The sequence below is a fragment of the Corvus hawaiiensis genome, chromosome 8, assembly GCF_020740725.1.
Source record: "Corvus hawaiiensis isolate bCorHaw1 chromosome 8, bCorHaw1.pri.cur, whole genome shotgun sequence".
Lineage (NCBI taxonomy): Eukaryota > Metazoa > Chordata > Aves > Passeriformes > Corvidae > Corvus > Corvus hawaiiensis.
In genome coordinates, this window is record NC_063220.1 from 37,163,421 (window position 1) to 37,178,962 (window position 15,542).

Sequence of the window (15,542 nt, forward strand, 5' to 3'; positions counted from 1 at the left end):
GAAGAGCTCTTGCCATCCCAGGAGCTGAACTTGCACAGATGAGTGCTCCCCCAAAACCCCTCCAAGCCACGTTCCCAGCACTGGACTCTCACACACCATCCCCTTGGATCAGTGCCGAGCTCTGGAAAATTCCATGGGACAAAGGCAGGTCTGGGGTGGGGAACAAAGAGGGGCCCAAGGGCTCCAGCAGAGAACGCCAGGAGCAGCTCAGGGGACAGCGGATCAAAAGCAAGGAGCTTCCTGAGGGTTTCTTAGCATGCTTGGAAGGTTCCCATCCCTTATCCAGCACTTTTCCATGCTTCCACTGGAGGGCAGGAATATCCCACGTTTCCAGAGAGGATCCTTCAGCTCACTGCCATGCACCCTCAAGCAGCTCTAGGAAGGCCTGGCCTTTGGGGACATCCGCGTGCTCCTCCACGCTCTCATTTGCTTCCTGTCCTGCTTTTATGGAGCAGCGCCGTTTTTTCAAAGCATCGTCATTATTTTCATCAAACAACTGCAACGTTCCCAGTTTGTCCCAATGCCTCCCCTCCCAGTGCCCCTCAGCCTCCCTGCATGCCCTGCAGCTCTCCAGGGTGCCCTAATTCCCTGACAAAACTTTTCTGTAGGTAGCACAGATACACTGGAATTCTGTACATCTGCACGGAGCAACAGATTTACACCCTCACTGCTTCCTCGGGAGGCAACAAAACTTTTTAGAACGTTTCTGGGTGGGAGTGTGGGTGTGCTGGAGGGCAGGAAGCTCTGCCGAGGGATCAGCACAGGCTGGATCCATGGGCTGAGGTTCAGCAAGGCCAAGTGCCGCGTCCTGCCCTGGGCTCACCCCAAGCCCTGCAGCTCCAGGCTGCGGCAGAGGGGCTGGAAAGCGTTAGGAATGACTTTTGAAGGTTGGCTTTCGCCATATGTTGTATTAATTATGAGTTCTATTATAGGTTATATTAGGGACTATAATGTTGGGTATTATGATATTATCCGGCGGAAATATCAAAGGTCTAATATACATGTTAAAGGTTTAATGCTGTCGGGGTGGCTTTGATGGTACAGGTTTGGTTTGGCGGCGGCTGGGTGGGTTTCTGTGGCAGTGCCCGTTCTGTGGGGAGCGAGCTGCTGCCCCATGGCCGGGCTGCGGGAGCAGCGCCATGAGAGGAGCGAGGGCAGCGCTGACCGCCGCAAACGCCGCTCGCCTCAGCGGCAGAAAAGCGCGGGCTCGCAGGAGATTGACAGGGGGGCGTGGCCACGCAAGGCCCGGGGTTGCTGCGCCTCAGGCGCGAGGCGGGAAAAGGCCGATCCGCCGCGTCCGGAGCGAGCCTCTGGCAGCCCGCTGGGCTCGCAGCGCTGGCCTTCGGCTTTGCGAATGGGTTTTTTGCGTTCTCAGTAAATTTTAATAACTCATATCCACTGCGGATCTGGGTCGTTTATAACAAAAGGGCCCGTCGGGAAAGGCCCTGGGGGTGCTGTGCCTGCGGCTGGACAGGAGCCCAGGGGTGCCCAGGGGGCACGAGGCCAATGGCCGCTGGGCTGGGCCAGCCATGGGGTGGCCACAGGCCCAGGGCAGGGCCCGTCCCCTGTGCTGGCCCTGCTGAGGGACCTCAGGGCTGTGGCCAGTTCTGGGCCCTCCCGGCCAGAGAGCCCTGGAGGGGCTGGAGCGTGTCCAGGGCAGGGAACGGAGCTGGGAAGGGGCTGGAGCCCCAGGAGCGGCTGAGGGAGCTGGGAAAGGGGCTGAGCCTGGAGCAAAGGAGGCTCAGGGGGGACCTTGTGGCTCTGCACAAGTCCCTGACAGGAGGGGGCAGCCGGGGGGGTCGGGCTCTGCTGCCAGGGAACAGGGACAGGACAAGGGGAAACGGCCTCAGGCTGGGCCAGGGGAGGCTCAGCTTGGACAGCAGCAGGAATTTCCCCATGGAAAGGGTGCTCAGGCCTTGGCAGGGGCTGCCCAGGGAGCTTTGGAGTGCCCATGCCTGGAGGTGTCCAAGGAAGGGCTGGAGGTGGCACTCAGTGCTCTGGGCTGGAGACAAGGTGGGCATCGGGCACAGCCTGGACTCCATGGGCTGGGAGGGCTTTTCCAGCCTCAGTAACTCCGTGAGCCTGTGATGGTCTCACAGAGTTGACCTCGGGACCTCCAGCTTGTATCATTTGTATCTGTAAGTGAAAACTCATCAAGAGCAGAATAAAATCGATTTACTGTCTCCCATAAAGAGACATACTGAGGTTCCTGAAGGGGTCACACTAAAGGTTGATCTGCTTGACAGAGTTGGATGTGGTTTCCAAAAGTTCTCTCAGAATGTTCATCAGCAAAGGCTATTAAAGACACGAAGCTGCCAGGAAAAGTCTTCTCATGGAGAAAGAACTGATCTGCAGAGCAGAGGGACACCACCTGTGACCCTGAGGGTACTCTGCTGGAGTTGGTGCTGCTTGATGGAGTCAAAATTCAGACAGGTAAAGGTACCTAGGAGGTTTTCTGTGCACATCCAGACACTCAGAGCAGCAGAAAAGAAATGGAGTGAGCTAGAAAGCTGCAGAAGGACCTTGGGAAGGGCCTGGCAGAAGCACCTCAGCACTTTTCCAATAAAGATGAAATGAAAATGAGATAGAAAAAAAACCCCAAACTTCCAATGCCAAAACCAGGCTCTGGGATGACGATTCCCCCTAAGACAGCCCTAGGGAAGCATCAGCTCCATGCTGATGGGCAAGAAGAAGGATGGAATGTCAGGGATCACCAGGGAAGGAGCAGGAAAACAGCCTGGCTTTATACAAACTACAGCACCACAGGAGTCATGGCTGAGCATACTGGGACTCCCCAGCCTGAAAACTGCCCACAATTCAGCATTTTCAGGATATATTTAGTAAAGGGAGATATTATTTCACTAAAATCCAGGGGTTTTTGGACTATCTGAATGTTTACTATCCGGGATAATGCTGAACACGCCCTGCTCTAGCAACTCTTGTCCACATTTCAGTACCTGACTTTTACAGCCTAATTCTGTGCTGTAATGACCCCATGTTAGCTCCTTACAGGGGAAATCATTCTGCAGGTGAAGCTCTTCCCACTCGGGCTCCTTCTCTGCCAGCTGTTCCCTGAAGATGGGGGAGAGCAGGAGGGTGTCAGACCTGTTTTTTTTATGAATTCTGGTTAATTCACTTCATCTCTTCAGATCCATTTCCTGATGTGGAAAATGAAGATCCACTGGAGATTTACCCTCAGGCGGATCACCTGGGGCATGTCTGGGATCAGGTCAAAGGCCCATTTTTCTCCTCAGGAGAACAGGAAGCACATGGAGAAGCAGAGCAAGCATGTGGTGATATTCCCTGGAATACTCTGGCAGCCTCTGGAGCTCCTGGAAAGATGTTACAGAATGGAGCAGAATGCTGCACACCAAACCCACCCTCCTCATGCTTGTCCAACAGAAACCTTGGCCCTCCTAAGGGGATGATCCCTTTGTGGGAGTGTTCCAGACAAAACCCAGATCACAGCAAGGATTTCAGCTGCTGGAGCGAGCCCAGAGGAGGCTCCAGGATGAGCAGAGGGATGGAGCAGCTCTGCTGGGAGGAAAGGCTGGGAGAGCTGGGATTGTTCAGCCTGGAGAGGAGAAGGCTCTGGGGTGACCTCACTGGGGCCTTCCAGTGCCTGAAGGGGCTCCCCAAGAAAGATGGAGAGATTCTTTCCAAAGGCCTTCCCTTCTCCAGTATCACCTCCTGCTCAGTCTACACAAAACCCTTCCAAAAGCCCTTTTCTATTTTCAGAGGGGATCCTCTCTTCCTTCACGAGCAGCTTTTACTCCTCCCACCTTCAGCACCTTCAATAAACACCCAAACTCCACCTGCTGCTCACTGGGAGGAAGGAGAGACCCACAAACATTTCTTTTTTAATGCAATAAAACAATCCTTGACCAAGGGGTAAATAGTGATTGCTGGGGTTGAACTACACAGCCAAACATGTGGTTTCTGATAAAGATCATCTTCCTGCACTTCCCCTCCACTAATGGCTCTGCTGTCACTTGAAACTCCCAGCAGAGCCTTAATGCCTTCTTCCTTTCCTGGAATTAGCAGTGGAGCTTTCAAATGAGCTTCCCTTTGCCTGAAAACGAATCAGGGGAGGCCTGAGCTCAGCTCTGTGCCGAACAAATGTAATTCTGGGAGATTTTCCTGTCAGGCACCTCAGCCTGATTAACGCCAGGCAAGGCAGGGGGGCAGAGCTCCTTTGTAAGCCATACTTGGGATTAGGACTGCCTGCATCCCTCAGGAATACATCAAAATTGCCTTTTTAAGTAGCTGCCAGTGTTTTAGCTTATTAAGGCACAAAATATGTGGTTCACTGTTTATTTTTTAGCAGGGTGGGTTTTGAGGCTTTCTGTGTGAGGCCTTTTGACAACAGCCATGGTATTTCCAAAGCTGCCAGGGCTCCAAACCCCTCCCCTGGATTCCGGGATGGAAGGATGAGCCAATTTCGGCCCAAGGGCTGTGAAAAAAAAGCCTTTTTTCCTGGAGCCTCCAACATCAGAGGCTCTGCTGGTGTTGAGCAAGTGACTCTGTTGAAATCCCAGAATCATGGAATGGTTTGGAAGAGACTTTAAAGCCCACCCAGTGTCACCCCCTGCCATGGGCAGGGACACCTTCCACTGTCCCAGGCTGCTCCAAGCCCCAGTGTCCAGCCTGGCCTTGGACACTTCCAGGGATCCAGGGGCAGCCACAGCTTCTCTGCACCAACTGTTTCAAAAGCCTTTTTGTTGCTTATATCCTCATCAAGTTCCTCAAATCTGCTGGATTATAAATGCAGACCTGCTGGAAGATGTAAAATTCATCTTCACCTTGCTGACACTCTGTATTCAGAGCACTGAGCCCACATCCCTCCAAGTCAGGTGGAAATGCAAACACAGAATCATTTAGGTTGGAAAAGACTTGTCAGATCATCGAGTCCAAGCCTCAGTCCAGCACCTCGTCCAGAATTCAGATCGTGCTGCGGCAGGGAATGTCCTTAAGGGCATTTGCCCAACTATTCTGCGCTCGTTATTTCAGCTCATCTGCATTAACCACTGAGAGACACAGCAGATCCTGAAGGATGGGTGACCTGGAGTGTGTTTCTCGTGTACAGAATTGTACATGAGCCACGTTTCCACCTCATCAGCTGTAATTAATTGCACCGAAAAGACAGGGCGTTGATAAAATTTCTAGTCTGCGCTAAAATAGCCATAAAGCCAAGCACCACAACCTGTTATCTCCTCCCCAAACCCAACTTTTCAGCATCACACCTGGATTTTCCAAGCAGAAGAGCATAACTGAGATGTTTCAGCAAGCAGGGATTCAATGATTATCAACTCTCCCGCCTTAATTGTTCCCTTCTCAGTTTATTTGGCTCTAAGCTGAGTGTTTGTGCCTGGCAATTCAGGGGAAAAATGGAGCTGTGTTTTCCAAGAGTTCTCATCACCTCTTTATTCTCCACTGCTATAACAGCCCAGGTTCCCATAGAAACTGAGCGTAAAGAGCAGAAGTGTAAAATCCAAATGAACAGGTCCAAGCTGGAAATGTTGTGTTTTATTAGACAAATAAATATCACTAACGGGCGCTGCGCTTTTCTAATGGCAGAGCCAGATAAGGCTGCACCTTATCAAAGAGAGAGATAGCACACAGATGATAACCCGCAGAGTCACTGGGAAGGGGTCGATCCCGCTTCTTGAAACTGAGATGCTTTCTGGATTTTCCCGTTTTGGAGGCAGCAAAACCCCAGCTCCTCATTCACAATCTGATCCTGACTTCCTCAATCACCCCAAGAGGCTGATCCCACTTGCTGAAGTTGAGCTGTTCCCTGGATTATTTCGTTTTGGAGGCAGCAAAACCCCAGCAAAACCCTGACTCCCCCAAATTGCCCCAGGTCCCTCTGGATTCTCAGCCCTCAACACTGGAGCTGTGCGCTAATTTAGGCCCTTCTCAGGTGGACTTCATCATTTTAAATGAATATTGGCACAAGTGTGGAAGTTCTCTGTAAAAAGCACTGTAAAAATGGGTTTCTGGGGAAAGAGCAGGCAGGATGCTTTTGGAAGTATCTGGAAAGTGGTCCTGGATAATTTTATTTTTAACCGTGAAAGGGGGTTTTTAAAGATGAAAAGATGAAGAACTTCAGGAAAATTATCAATTTAATTGAAAATGATCACTTTGGGATTATCAATTCTATTCCAACATGACGATTCTTCCCAACAAGAACACTGGAAATGGGACAGAGATACTACTGGGACTACAAACTATGCCAAGCTCTGGAGAGTTTTTAGAAGGCCATAATAAAATATGATTGAATCTTTTTTTTTCCTAGAAACACTTGCAATGGCCATTTACAAAGATCCCAGGAGTGTTTATCCTTGGGCACCCCTGTTGTGCCTTCTCCAAAGGGGTGACACAGATCAGCCTCTCCTGAGCCTCTGCAGCAGAAGGAATGACACCCTCTACTAGAAATGTTCATTTTCTAAGCAATTCCATCCACTGAAACTTGGGGAAAATTAGGAAAACTTTCAAATAGCTGAGGTGTGTGTGATTATTTTCATTTCCAAGCCAGGCTGCGCCATCCAACACTCAGTGACTTAGAAGGGGAATTCACTGGAGCAGCTCCTGTGGAGTTTCTGAGCAATGAAGCCCTGGCACCTCCCAAGCTCAGTTTTCTCATGCTCAGCTCCTCTGTTTAATGGCCCAGGAGATGCTGCAGGTCAAAAAAAGATTCAAATTTCTTTCCCCCCAGCCATGTTTAAAACAATATTGCAAAATGCTTGAAGCCATGCAAAGAGATTCACTATGAAAGGACACTTCAGTCGAGAGCCTCCCACCTCCTACCATCACCAAGCCAGCAGGAAAGGGAAGGTCAGCACTGCTTGTTTCCAGGTTTTGCACCTCCCCTTTCTCTGTGAGAAGTCTGAGTGGTTCTTGCCTTTCCAAGGAGCTGTCCTGGATAATGAGGCACTGATAAAAACCTGCCTGCTTGAGAAACAACGGAGAGGTTGGAACACAAGCAGAAACAGGAGGAAATATTCTTCGTTTTGCTGCTGCATTTCCCAAGCCCACTAAAAGGAAGTTTAAATGAGCAGAGTTTTAGCTGGCTGGAAGAAAAGCAGTTGATGATATTTAATTTTCAGGGGACTTTGGGACGTGCTGAGTGTGGTCTGTGACTGGTGCAAGGCTCACTCCTGCAGGACTTTACCCTTTGCAGAGGCTGCAGCCATAAAATATGAGAGTAAATCCTTTTTGCTTTAAATGTCAGCTTCAATACTTAGCAAGGGCACGCGTGAGCTGCAGGGAGCAGAAAGCTTGGAGCAGCATTTTCTCCTAGATCTGCTGTTTTTCCAGGCAGGAGGTCACATCCTCACTAAGCACTCGCTCAGCTCTTAAATATTTTCATGTCTGAATCTGACCCAGATGCAAAATGTGACAACTCAGCTCCCGCATCGCTATTAAGCAGCTGATTTGGGATTGTGGGGTTGGTAAAACGGCCTTCAAAGCTGAACTCCAGGCCCTCATTCCCTGAGTGTAGGAAATGGCTGGGAAGCTGGAAGTGGGGGAATTTAAGGGCATGGCTGATGTTTCAAAGCAGCCGAGGGGTGCCTTTTTAATTGGTGCCAAGCCAGCATCCGCAGGGCCTCCCTGGCAATTTCCCTGCATGTTCCAAGAGTCCCTGCCCTGGCCTGGCCTGCTGCCAGCCACTCTCCCATCTTGGGCTCCTCCAAGAGTTCCAAGCCGTAGGAATTCCATGCTGCCCTCCAGGATGGATGAGATCACTCCCACACAGGAGCAGCCTCCAAAGGGACGAGGGAATAAGGATCCCTGTGTGAGGAATGCACCTTGCTGAGGATGGAGATGCACCCAGGTCTGAGATTGAATCTGAGATTAAGATCAGCACCAGGACCTGCAGCTCGGAAGGGGTTGGGGAGTATGGCACAGTGGTTTGACTCAGATCATCAGCAGCTGAGCAAATTCCAATTGCACACTTCGGAGCTCATGGTATCGCTCCGAGCCCGTGCTTTGGGATCAATAAATGATGTTATTTGAGGTTTTCTGCAGAGCAATTGTACAGGAAAATGACAGGAAACCAAGAGATAGCAAAGCCAGGGCTCAAACGCGTCTCCCTGCACTGCTTTGCTGAGCAGACAAAGCCAGAAACACCTCACTGCCATCACTGAAATGAATTTTAAATACAGCCACGAATGAGGGGCTTTTAACTCGCATCAGAAATTTAATAACAATAGCCCCATTAAAAACCTCCAGGTAGTTTTACATTAATGTCCAACATAATGGGACAGATCAGGCTTTGATCTCCTCTTTCAAGGTTTACAGGCACTGAGCTTATCTCACATATTCCCAATGTCATCTTATCTGCACCTCTGATGTTTTATCTTGTTATACCTCCACAGAAGCCGTGGGATCAGCTACATCACAGGAACAGTTTTTCCTTTTTTATTTTTTTTAAATTTTCTATTTTCAGATGATTTAAAGATTTAGAGCTCAGCACTTCTCAAATCATTTCATGGAGCGTTCAGTGAGGCACTGAGAAAATGGAGCAAATGCAAGCGAGGACAAATCAACGTAAGTGGAGCAGAGCACAGCCAGGAAAACCCAAGTGCCCTGCCCAGTGTGGGGTTTGGGATGCCCTAAGGTGGGTGTGCCCCATCCCTGGAAGGCTCCAAGGCCAGGCTGAATGCACTTGGAGAAACCTGGGATTAGTGGAGGGTGCCCCTGCCCATGGATCTGGATGGGCTTTAAGGTCCCTTGCAACCTGAACTATTCTGGGATTCTAAGTGCTGCAAACAAGTAAATGGAAAAAATAATTTAAAAATAATTAAAATATTAATATCCCATGGTGGCAGTTTCTCAGGATCCATAAACAGTGTCGGAAGCACCCAGGTTCTTTTTCTAAACAAACCTCCATTACTGAATTTTATGGTGTAAGTTACTGTGATGGGAGGCTGGCACCTTCCTGGTGATCCCAAAGACGGGAGCATCACATCCTGTGGGTCCCACAGCTGGGAGCAGGGAGAGCAGAGACCCAACCTAGAATCCTTTCCCAGAATGGTTTGGAATGGGAGGGATATGAAGGATCATCCAGTGCCACCCCTGCCATGGGCAGGGACACCTCCCACTGTCCCAGGCTGCTCCAAGCCCCAATGTCCAGCCTGGCCTTGGGCACTGCCAGGGATCCAGGGGCAGCCCCAGCTGCTCTGGGCACCCTGTGCCAGGGCCTGCCCACCCTCCCAGGGAACAATTCCTTCCCAATATCCCATCCAGCCCTGCCCTCTGGCACTGGGAAGCCATTCCCTGTGTCCTGACCCTCCACGCCTTGTCCCAAGTTCCTCTCCAGCTTTCCTGGAGCCCCTTTAGGCATGGAAAGGGCTCCCCAGGTAAGGATGAGACGAGGGTAGAAATCCTGGGTGGAATGGGAACTACATTTAGACTGGAAGCTGTGTATGGAAAGCAATTAGAGGCCTCAGGAAAAGGGATTAAGTGTTTTTTACAGGGAAGAAGACAAAGGATTTGTTTGGGTGGCTCAGCTGCGGGTGGGATGGAGGCGTAGGCAGCAGCTTTGGAGTTAAGGCTGCATTGGGTTTCTCACTTACAGTGGGATTAAATTCTTCCATTTCACAGTTGGGTGATTGAATTTCATTTCCAATCTGACACGGTTTCTGTCCTGGGGTCAGCTGAATTCACTGGGCAGTTTTTGGGTACCACACTCACTAATGTTTGTGGGGAGAAAATGAATATTCACTCTGAAACGGGAACCTCCACCCTCTGCTCCTTCCCCTCTCCCTGCAGTTTAAACAACCAGCATTTCCAAACTTTGGAGCTACTCCCATCAAATCCTGGCCTGGGAAGTTTTTTGGGTGAATGGGAAGAAGCTTCTTTATCTGGCAACACCTTTGCCAGCCCTGCCGAGACGATTTGCCAGCAGGGAAACAATGCTGTCCCACCTCCTGCCCTGGTGCTTCCTGAATCTTTTCCTCCCAAACCTTCCCTGGGTGCCAGCACCACCCGCATACCAGCCTTTCATCTCTCACTGCTCTGCATCTCCTTCTCTCCTTTCCCTTACGAATTCTTGGATATAAAAGCAGGGTCTGAGCTGCTGACGTACAACTGAGGAGAACTGGACTAGCAGGGAACTGCAGAGTTGGGAAAGCCACAAATGATCCCACACCTATTTCCAGCAGTTCCAAGATCAGTGGCTCCCTGTGGCAGCAGAATCACTGAGTTTTATTTATATTACATTTTGTTCAAGTGCCTCCCTGTTATTTAAGTCAGCAGATGACAGCGGGACAGAAATAGCCCAACTTCCAGTGGTGCAATCCTTGCAAAGCTGTTCAGACGAGTCCTCAGGACAGCTCCAAAATGTGCTGGACAACAAATGTACACTGCCAGGGATGCACAGAAATGTTTTAATGCTGCCTTTGCCTCAACGCCTCCCCCCCCCCCAAAGCTGGCCAAGGTTTTTGTTTAAAGCACTGAGCCAGAGCTGCATGGAGCTGCAAGCGCTGGGATTAGCAGAGTATTCCCAGCAGCTCCTGAGAGAAGGATTCACATCCATGCCAAAGGAGTTGGTGAAATTTCCAAGGCCCAGACCATCAAGTGCTCCCACCACGTGCAGCTGGAATGGCCACGTGCATGGATGCATCCACACTGCATTTGTGCTCCCTCTGGAATTTGTTATCCATAGGATGATTTCTGCTGCATTTTTCCTTCCTCAGGACAGCCCTAATTCCCTAAAACAAAGAGGACAGCCCCGATTCCATAACCAAATGCCGCCAGCTGTTGGAACAGCAGCCTGCTTCCAAGGCGCTGACTGTTCTCCACCGAGGCTTCCATGTGACATCTGCCCAAGCCCATTATCCCATCCAAAGGTCAGCTGAGCAAGGGGAGAGCACAGAGATTACTCCCTAACTAAACCAGCCTTGGTTTCAAAGGTAATTTAGTGTGTCCCTGCTGGGTGACAGAGCATTCCCAGTGCTCTTTCTCCAGAGGGAAGCAGCCACTGAGTCTGCCTGGTGTGGTCTCTGTGTGAATAATTCAACTCCCCCCTCAAACAACAAAGTCACATTTTGCCTTCACCTGGGGACATCACCCTGCTGGGCTCTCACATTTTCAAATGACTTCTGAGATGGTTTTCTAATCCCACCCCTGTTTATTACAGCAATCAGGAAAATCTGACAGAGCTGGATGCAAACTACCAGTGGCTTCAGGATGAAATGACAAATTATTTAAGGCTGGACGCCGGGAAAAGCAAAACTCTCCAGCAGAAAAAGAAAAAGCTCTTCCATATTAGAGGCCAAATTATGGCACCTAAAATCTCAGTTTTTCTGAACAGCAAATGTCCCAGCTCACACGAACTGAACAGGTATCAACGATCAGCTATTGCTTCCTCACAGCCCTCACCAGGGAGGAGAAGGGGTTTAATTATTTACAGAGCTTAAAAGAAATGACTGCAACCTCTGCTTTTTATAGCCCTGAGGAGCTTTTTGCCAGCTTTTTGCACGTGCCACGGGATTTCTCCCCAGTCTGGCACCATGGACAGCCAAGGCAAAAGCTGCTTCCCAGATGGTTTCTGGTTTAGGGAACAAGGGACGCAGAGGGGGATGGAGCCCCTCAGCACAGCTCCCTGATGCTGCAAAGCCAGGAAATGCTGTTTCTTGCAGGAAAAATGATGTTCTGTGCCTTGGTGGATTATTTCAGCCAAAGTTTTCCAGCCCAGCACCAAGTCAGACCCTCACTAAATCATCCTCTTTAACTGGTGGCTCCCATTTTGGAACCTTAACTCTGCCCGTTTCCCTTCTGGCAGAGGTTCAAACCGTCCTTGGACTATCTCAGTTGTATTTCTGAACAAAATAAAACCATTCTTCCCTAATGCCCAGGGCTCTTTTAGCCCCACAGCCCCAGGGCTGGCTGGGTGTCCAAGCCAGCAGGTACCAGAGCCCTGCAGAGGCAGCACCTGCAGGCAAAGCTTTCCCATCACACCAGAACAGGAGTTTCCATGAAGATCAGCTGCTTTCTGCTCCTTTTCACAGAGCTGGAGGGCCAATCCAGCCTTAATATGTTTATGGAGATGCTTCCCCATCCTCAATGGATCAAGACTGTGACCATCACTTCAACCCACAGGTATCAAAGTTGCAACAATCAAGTCTCATTTCTGATCCACGGGTGGTGAGATTTTTCCTCTGCTCTCTCTCCTCTTACCCCTTATTTCTTTTCCTTTCTTTTCCTTGGATATATTTTCTTAAGGGATAACTTTATACTTTTGTATTGTTTCATTTCTATTGGTGTATAAAATGGAAAAATATTAATAACCACCCTCTGCAGCAAAATTAAGTCAATGAACTCATTGGGTGCTTTGTCAGGAATAAATGGAGTGGGAGAGGGGGTGTAAAGTGAAAAAGGGACAACTCAGGGGCTAAAGAAGGGGACTAGAAAAGGGGACTAAAAAGGTTCGGATAGAATCTTTCAGGTTGGAAAAGAGCTCTCAGATCTTTGAGTCCAGCTGTTAATGAAGCTCTTCCTTACAACACAGCTCCAGAAAGATGAAGGGCTCTGGGGCAGGAGCTCCAAGGACAGGGATCATACGCCACACAAAAGTTCCTGTCCCCTGGAGTCCCGTGAAAAGCAGCCAGTTTTGGCTCTGAGTATCCAGACATTCCCTCAGGGCTGCAACACAGCTGGAATGGGAAAAAAAATCAAGGGAAAAGTCCAACCAGAACAACTCCTCCTGCAGAGAGCCTGGAACAACAGCCCGAAGGCACCAAAATCCAGGCTTCAGCTGGGGATTGATCCCAAGCCCTGCTGCCACAGGAGATCAGCACTGGGACCCAGCTGGGAATGTGATGGGAGCACTGGGACAGTGGTTCTGGGGGCTGTGCTCGGCCAGGCATGACCAGGCAGCTGCCAGCTGTGCCAGCTGGGTGGCCAGGGACACCGCTGCACCACAGCCATGCCATGGGAAGGTGGCACCACCTAGAGAGGAACCCCCCAGCCGTGGTAAGGGCTCAGTAATTGCACAGGATCAACGCCAGGAGTTCTCAGGTTGGGAAGAGCCCAGCAGGAGGGATTGGCATGCCTGGAGCAAAGGGGGTCACTGACCCTCACCCCACTTGGCACCACCAACTGCTGCAGGAACCACCCAGCCGTGTCCTCCTGGATTTATGGAAGCTGCCAGAATGGCTCCATCTGGAAGCAACCTACACTGAGATAATCCTGATTATTTGGGCATCTCCTTCATGCCAGCCTAAATGCCAACGTGGCTGGGCCTGGCACTGGGACACGGGTGCTGCTCCTCTGGACTCCCAGTTCCTCAGAGCATGAAGCAAATTTGCCTCTCTCCTTCCCCTTTTAGGAGGTAACTCTAACATCCATTAGTTAATTAATTCATTAACTCATTTGCATACATCCAAGGAGTAGAATATTATAACCCGTTTTATGTCTGTGTAATCCTATAATTAAAATGATAGCCTGCAATTAAAATCATGGTCTCACAGATGACATGTCTGTGGTTGGTGATTTAAGAGAGGGAACACAAAGGACGGGCATTAAAGGGAACTGCCAACCCCAAGCTGGCAAAAAGCAGGAAGTGCCTCTAAGATAAGAATAAACTCAATAAATAGTTCAGCTCTTCCAGGCCTGGAAGACAGATGGATATATGGAAAGATATTCCAAGCCTGTAACTTCTGCCTAACATCGTCTCAGCCATGCCCTGAGCTCTGTGACTCCAGGGATGTGCCCCAGCATGGAAATGGGAAAAAAGCCCCAGTGCCATTAATTTTGTAGGCATTTACAGTCCTGGAGTGGTTTGGGTTGGAAGGGACCTCAAAGCCCATCTCGTTCCAAGTCCTTCCACCAGACCAGTCCTGCTCAAGCTGGCCTTGGTCATCCTGATCCATTTGATCCATGGGATCCATCCCGAGGCCTTTTCCCAGCTGGCACGTGAGCTGTGAAAAGGAGATGGGAGCCAAAAAAAGAGGAGCCAAACCTTTCCGTGGGATTTGTGTAAAGCCTCACAAACCTGCCCATGTTTAATGCTCCCAGTTCTTCCCTATCACAAACCTGCTCTCGGAAAAAAGGAGCCCTTGAAGGACAATTAGCTGGGGCTAATTAACTGCTGCCTGGTAGGGATTCCAGGTTACACTTGCTGCCAAGGAGACTTTTCTCCCTGAGGAGTTTCACCTCGCGAGGTAACCCTGGAACACCAAAACTTTCTGGAAGGGCTCACAATTCCTCTGGGGTTGCTCTCCAAGGAACTTTGCCATTTATCCCTCCTCCATCCATCTTTCTGCTAGATTTCAAGGAGCCCAGCAAACAGGAATACAGAATTTGGCTGCTAAATACTCCATTTTTCAATAGAGCATTCCTTTTTTGGATATTTTTCCAGGCAGACAACACTGATCCCTCCTGCTCTGTCTGAGGCAAAATGCAAAGGTGTGACTGTAATGTCACTGTCACCCCTGCTCTGCAGTGACAGGGCTCCAGCACCGGCCTCTGACTTTGAAGATAAAAAAATGGCTATCAAAATTGTTCCTTTTAGGGAACAACTCCTCCATCAGCAGCGCTTCGCCCTTCCATTGGGATGAAACACTTGGCATTAGAAGGAAAGGACTGGAGAAGATAAAAACTCAAAAATGTGAAGGTCAGAACCCAGCGGCTCCCAAAAGGAAGTTCCTTCCAAAGAGGTCCCAAATTGCAGTTTTCCCCCAGGTTGTACAGCAGATCTTAAAACTCCCCAAAGTATCCTCAAGATCTCCTCAGCCTGCATCCCCAACATTCCTGGCAGAAGAAATACTCAAGAATAGAGCTTAAAATTCTAGGTGTGGGAAGGGCACACTCTTCTGGGTGCTGATGGGTTGTGGTGCCACCTTCAAAAACCTGTGACCACAACATCGTTTCTGACCCAACCCAAACTTCCCCAGTTTTATTCCCAATGTTTTTTTCCCTTCTGCTCCGATGGAAATCAATAGAACCCGAATAGGAACACTCAAAATTTTACATAAAATAATAACAGAATGAGCCTGAGATACTTGGGACCATCTGTCTGAAGCATTCCATGCCCAGAATTCCTGGTTTTGGGGTGATAAAGGGACTTGGTAGTCTCCCACCCTCTTCATTAAGTCAACAACAATTTAAGGAATTTAACCTTTTTAATGGAACACCTTTTTAAGAAGGAAGCTTACATTTGATCTGCAGCAGGGAAATATTATTCCAAACTAAAATACAGCCCTTTTAATACCTTAAAATTAATTAAATATAATATCTCAAATATCACTGCAAAATAAGAAAAGAGCAATTTGCGGGTATTTTGCAGGATTAACAAGTTTTGCTCATGAACTGGAGATTTTTGAGATGGATCTTAGTTCCTGAAACAAGCCGAGAGTTATTTTTAATCAATATCTAACTGGGGCTTCTCACTTTCCCCCCACAGAGGTGCCCAGTACCTTTAGCAGACACCATTCCAACCCCTCTGGTTTAATGAGAAGTTTCTATGTATAACTTAATTGGAATCTTCAATTTAGGCAGTCACTCGGAGCATTTGACTTTGAGAAAAGACCTCT

General features: G+C 49.3%; 1 protein-coding gene across 4 annotated transcripts in view; it reads right to left on the reverse strand.

Moving 5' to 3' along the window:
- Positions 1-15,542, reverse strand: part of PRKG1 (protein kinase cGMP-dependent 1) — a 374,310-nt gene that overhangs the window by 41,722 nt on the left and 317,046 nt on the right. The window lies entirely within an intron of this gene.